The 6,612-nt window shown below is 37.8% G+C and overlaps 1 long non-coding RNA gene across 1 annotated transcript; it reads right to left on the bottom strand.

Moving 5' to 3' along the window:
• Positions 1-449: 449 nt before the first annotated feature.
• LOC127449924 (uncharacterized) lies at positions 450-6,349 on the bottom strand. Its single transcript, XR_007898875.1, has 5 exons — positions 6,004-6,349; positions 2,881-3,055; positions 1,317-2,300; positions 1,038-1,222; positions 450-493 (listed from the first exon to the last, which is right to left on the bottom strand). It is a non-coding gene; the product is annotated as an uncharacterized LOC127449924 (long non-coding RNA).
• Positions 6,350-6,612: the final 263 nt, after the last annotated feature.

Below are 6,612 nucleotides of genomic sequence, written 5' to 3'. Positions count from 1 at the left end.
AGTTTCATTCCACGCTGATAAAAACACATTAAAAATCATCATGAACAACAGAAGTTTCAACTAAACAAAGAGTTTCAGCTGCATCAGAACACACTAGATCAATGTATAATATCACTGTAAACATTATGATCATCACACTCACCTCTGTATGTGGTCTGGTGTGTGAACTGAAATAAAAGATTCATTAGAACATCATTTCTACTGTTCATTAATGTTTCATTCATTACTTAATGCTGTAAGAGTTTATTATGTTTAGTGTTGTGATGTACTGCATTAATATTCAAAGAGAAGAAGAAAACAGAATCATCCTTTGTTAGGTTTCTTATGCTGTGATTTTCAGATGAATGAGATAGTGAATTACCCCTGAAGTGGGACAGAAGATCTCATGATGAAGTTTCTGCACACAGTGATTGATGATGATTCTGTCAGATGATACAGCAGTCACAGGTTCAGTCCATCTGTTATATGATGGATCTGCTATCACAACACCATCCTGTTCACAATCAAACACAATTACATCACGTGTCTGTCTCCATGTGAAGAACTAACTGAGAAACACTCATCATCATCACCTGTGTGCACCAGGACTGATCACAATCAAACACAATTACATCACGTGTCTGTCTCCATGTGAAGAACTAACTGAGAAACACTCTTCATCATCACCTGTGTGCACCAGGATTGATCACAATCAAACACAATTACATCATGTGTCTGTCTCCATGTGAAGAACTAACTGAGAAACACTCTTCATCATCACCTGTGTGCACCAGGATTGATCACAATCAAACACAATTACATCACGTGTCTGTCTCCATGTGAAGAACTAACTGAGAAACACTCATCATCACCTGTGTGCACCAGGACTGATCACAATCAAACACAATTACATCATGTGTCTGTCTCCATGTGAAGAACTAACTGAGAAACACTCATCATCACCTGTGTGCACCAGGACTGATCACAATCAAACACAGTTACATCACGTGTCTCTTCTCCATGTGAAGAACTAACTGAGAAACACTCTTCATCATCACCTGTGTGCACCAGGACTGATCACAATCAAACACAATTACATCACGTGTCTGTCTCCATGTGAAGAACTAACTGAGAAACACTCTTCATCATCACCTGTGTGCACCAGGACTGTTCACAATCAAACACAATTACATCACGTGTCTGTCTCCATGTGAAGAACTAACTGAGAAACACTCATCATCACCTGTGTGCACCAGGACTGATCACAATCAAACACAATTACATCATGTGTCTGTCTCCATGTGAAGAACTAACTGAGAAACACTCATCATCATCACCTGTGTGCACCAGGACTGATCACAATCAAACACAATTACATCACGTGTCTGTCTCCATGTGAAGAACTGACTGAGAAACACTCATCATCATCACCTGTGTGCACCAGGACTGATCACAATCAAACACAATTACATCACGTGTCTCTTCTCCATGTGAAGAACTAACTGAGAAACACTCTTCATCATCACCTGTGTGCACCAGGACTGATCACAATCAAACACAATTACATCACGTGTCTGTCTCCATGTGAAGAACTGACTGAGAAACACTCATCATCATCACCTGTGTGCACCAGGACTGATCACAATCAAACACAATTACATCACGTGTCTCTTCTCCATGTGAAGAACTAACTGAGAAACACTCTTCATCATCACCTGTGTGCACCAGGACTGATCACAATCAAACACAATTACATCACGTGTCTGTCTCCATGTGAAGAACTAACTGAGAAACACTCATCATCATCACCTGTGTGCACCAGGACTGATCACAATCAAACACAATTACATCACGTGTCTCTTCTCCATGTGAAGAACTAACTGAGAAACACTCTTCATCATCACCTGTGTGCACCAGGACTGATCACAATCAAACACAATTACATCACGTGTCTGTCTCCATGTGAAGAACTAACTGAGAAACACTCTTCATCATCACCTGTGTGCACCAGGACTGATCACAATCAAACACAGTTACATCACGTGTCTGTCTCCATGTGAAGAACTAACTGAGAAACACTCTTCATCATCACCTGTGTGCACCAGGACTGATCACAATCAAACACAGTTACATCACGTGTCTGTCTCCATGTGAAGAACTGACTGAGAAACACTCATCATCATCATCACCTGTGTGTACCAGGCCTGATCACAATCAGGATTCTGAGTTTGATTCAGTATCACAGATGATACTCTGTACACAAACCCCACAGCAGTCTGAATCTGTCCACACGTCACATTAATATTCTCCATCATCAAACTCTGAAAATAAAAGAGAAATATAAGTCACATTTAAATCACAACATTAATTGTATAACTGTTCTCTTACAATAAACATATAAAAGTGTGTGAAAATCTATAAATCCAAAGATTTATGATGTTTTGAAGGCAAGATCATGTGTTTCTGTATTTCAACTGGTAGAGCATAGTGTTAGCAACGTTAAGATCAAGGGTTCGATTCCCAGGGAACACACATTGTAAGTTGCTTTGAATAAAAATGTCTGCCAAATACATAAACATAAATGTAAATGAATTATGACTCAAATGCTGGTCTGTTCCTCACACAAAACTATTGTATAACTTCAGAACATAGTTATATATTCTTTACCTTTTTGCATATTATTGCTTTTTTTGTTTTTTTTTAAGGACTTTTGTAATTAGAAGTTTTAAGGTGTAATAGGTACACATACATTGTTATTTACATTTCAGAAGAGGGCTTCCACATCTCTCTCTAAAGTCAAGAGCATCAGTATGGCACTGAGACTGAATATAGAGCGATGAGTTCCTCTTTCATATCATCAATCATCTCTTTAGAGAGATCTGGAGGATCAATCACACACACCTGGTTTTCATTGATGTGTGATGTATCCTCACAAACATCTGCTTCATGATTTCTCTTCTGTTTGTGAACTTTAAACTTCTTTTGTCCTAGTATTGTGTTCCCAGATGAACTTTCCCAGAACCCTTTCTGCCCGACAGAAGAATCCGCATCACAGAATCATCTGGACTGGACGAATCTAAAAGATGGAAAATGATTTAAAAATGAGAGCCAGAAACAAATGAATTAAATAGAATCTGTAAATTACACAGTATATTTCTCTGCTGAGTGTTTAATCTCTGATATCATTTAAAGAACATATCAACAGAGTTAACTACTGAAATATTTAAATAATAAATGAGATTAATATTTACCGCTTCACTGATGTGATGAAGCATTCTCAGTTTGATTTGAGCACATGTATGTTGAGATTTCAGTTATCTTAATTTATTTCATTAAAACATTCTGGACTAATTGCTTTTTTATTTTTTTATTAATGTATTTTTTATTAAAAAAATGTATTGATTCCAACAAAGACAAGATTAGATTTAACAACAGAATTATCCATACGGAATCAACTTATAACCCTTTATACCCCCCAGTGCACAAATACAAAATAACACCATACACACATATAAACAGACACACAAAAACAAATAAGTTCATACAAAAAGACAAAATTCAACAAATAGAGAGAAAAAAAAACAGACCACACCAATAAAAAATTGTCTCCCTCCTTTTCCAAAAGCAGTAATCACCTCTTCCAGAGTATCTGCCGCTTTAGGGGGGTGTATGCTATAATAAAATATCATCTGTGTAAAGCAGAAGCTTATGCCCACACCTCCCTCCATCACCCCTGGAAAATCATCCTCCTTTCTTATCGTGGCTGCTAATGGCTCCAGGGCAAGACAGAACAATAATGGGGAAAGAGGACAACCCTGCCGAGTGCCCCTATCCAGAGTAAAATAATCTGAAATTAGTCTATTTGTTTGTACCGCTGCTACCGGGTGTCTATAAAGTAACTTAATCCAACCAATGAATGTACTCCCGAACCCATACATTTCCAAAATCTTAAAAAGATAATCCCATTCTACCATATCAAACGCATTTTCGGCGTCAAGTGAGATGGCTTGAATCTTTGTCCTTTTTAAGAATCAGACTGATCCGGGCTTGTGTCATGGTTGGAGGAAGCTTTCCATTCTTTAATGATTCCGTATAAACTTCTAACAAAAGTGGAGCCCGTTCTGTAGCATAAGATTTAAAACATTCTGCAGCAAAACCATCTGACCCCGGAGCCTTGCCTGTAGGTAAGGCCTTAATTACCTCCTCAAGCTCCTCCAAGGTTATCTCAAAATCAAGAGAGTTGTTTTGCTCAATCATCAGTTTAGGAAGTTCTAATGGTTCCACAAAGTATCTTCATCAGTAGACGAAGACGTGGAACTATAAAGATCAAGATAGAATTCTTTAGCATTATTAATATCAATGGCCGAGGTAAATATTTCACCACCAGCAGATTTCACTGAGGGAATGGTAGAAAAAGACTCTCTCTGCTTTATATATCTAGCCAAAAGCTTCCCTGCTTTGTCACCTGACTCAAAGTATGACTGTCTTGCCATAAATAACCAAAACTCCACTTTCCGTGACAAAATAGTATTATATCTGTATTTCAATCAGGTTAATTCTCTGAGACCATCAGATGACATTCTGCACTTCAGCTCTGCCTCGGTACTTTTAATATTTCCTTCCAACTCCAGGAGTTTTTGTGCTTTGGATTTTTTGATGAATGAGGCATAAAGTATGATCCAACCCCTAAGAACCGCCTTAAGTGCCTCCCAAGCCACGCCCACAGAGGATACTGAGGACCAGCTGGTCTCCATATAAACATTGATTTCAGTCTTTAACATTTGTTGGAAATCAGGATTTTGCAAAAGGGTTACATTAAGGCGCCAACTATATGATTTATTTTTCTCTATATGTGGCAACATCTCTAAACTCACCAGGGCATGATCTGAGACTAAGATATTTCCTATTGAGCAACCAACAACAGATGAAATAAGGGATTTGGATATATAAAAAAAATCTATTCTATAATAAATCTTATGGACTGATGAAAAAAATGTATAGTCCCTACCAGATGGGTTCAAAAGTCTCCAAATATCCGAAAGACCAAGATTTTTACACATCCTGTGAAGCGTCAGTGTTGCTCTAGGGGGCTTACACGCTTTTGCTTCACTATGATCAAGGACTGAGTCCATCAAAAGATTAAAGTCTCCTCCCAATATTATATCATGTAGCGGTGCCAGCGGCTGGCAACATCCCTTCAAGATCTATAAAAAAGCCCTGATCATCAGCGTTAGGTGCGTAAATATTAGCCAAAATCAACCTTTGCCCCTGAATTTCTGCTAAAACAATAATGAGTCTTCCTGATTTATCTTTAATCTGTTTGAGACATTTGAATTGTAGATGTTTATTAATCAATATAATGACTCCCCTGCTCTTACTTGATCCAACACTAAAGAAAACATGTCCACCCCATATCTTCCTAAATTTTTCAGCTTCCTGTGGGGAGAGATGTGTTTCTTGAAGAAACACTATATCAATATTTGTTATGTTTAAGAAAAGAAATAACCTTCCTTCTTTTTATGGGGTGCCCCAACCCATTCACATTCCATGTGGAGAGAGATAGTACATTCACATTAACATTTGACATTTTGATATAGTAGAAAAAATTAATTGTGTCAAAAACCAAATTCTAAAGACCACATTCCAACATTAGAGAAACAATCAAACCCTGATCTTCCCCCAGAAATAAACAAACAGAAAAAAGAAAAACATGCGCATTAACCCTGCGCACAACAGCACCAACCGGTGACAATCCCTCTAAACTCAAACAGTCCAGTAAATAATCTCACATTATTATATTATTTAAAATACTAACTTTGACAACAGGGGCTAATGTGCTTATTCCCTGAAATCTCAAGAACATTCAGAAACATAAATCAAAGTATAAAACACCTTTGATATTTACATAAATGTAACAACTAGGCTCCTTGTTCACTAGCTGAAAATCTACTTTCGCTTTCAAGAATGTGTATTTTGTCGAGTAATAACACCATTTTTGTAAATGAACAATTAATATTGTTTTACCTGTGTGTAAATGTAATTGCTGGTATGAAAAAGAATTCCTTTGCTGATGGAAATGTTTGAGAAATAGATAACAGCTATCCGAATCTGGACAAACGTGTCGAAAGGACTCGAGCGAGGTGAACGCCTAAACCAGAGCCCTCCCAAAGGAGCCTACAAGCGTAGCATCAAATAGCGTAACGCTCATAAACTGCTTTTGTGAGGAAACAGCTCATCACTTAATGAACTGACTGTCTTCCTGCTAATCTAAACATGTTTTACACTAAACGAGCTATGTGGAGTTCACTACGATTAATTAATGTTTTATAAGGGAAGACGCGGACATTTTTGCGACAGGTAGGTGTCAGTTTACGGCTCTCCCCATTCATTAGTATGGTATTCGCAAACAGTGACTTACTGTCGTAACACGCTCTCTCCTATTGTAGTTGTTCTGAATTTGTCGGTTGCTTTCACTTTAAACTCTTCACCGATTTAAGTTCTGTTTTTAGTAGAAGGGGCGGGGCATCTGCTTCATTGTCTCCAGTAAATAAACTTGGCCACATAAACATCATTTACCATGCTAAACTCATAATATCTCCAACACGAGCTGGTGCTTATAAACCATTTACACAC

The sequence above is a fragment of the Myxocyprinus asiaticus genome, chromosome 13 (genome assembly GCF_019703515.2).
Source record: "Myxocyprinus asiaticus isolate MX2 ecotype Aquarium Trade chromosome 13, UBuf_Myxa_2, whole genome shotgun sequence".
Classification (NCBI taxonomy): domain Eukaryota; kingdom Metazoa; phylum Chordata; class Actinopteri; order Cypriniformes; family Catostomidae; genus Myxocyprinus; species Myxocyprinus asiaticus.
The sequence above is the reverse complement of the archived record's forward strand: the minus strand, read 5'-3'. Positions and strand labels throughout refer to the sequence as shown.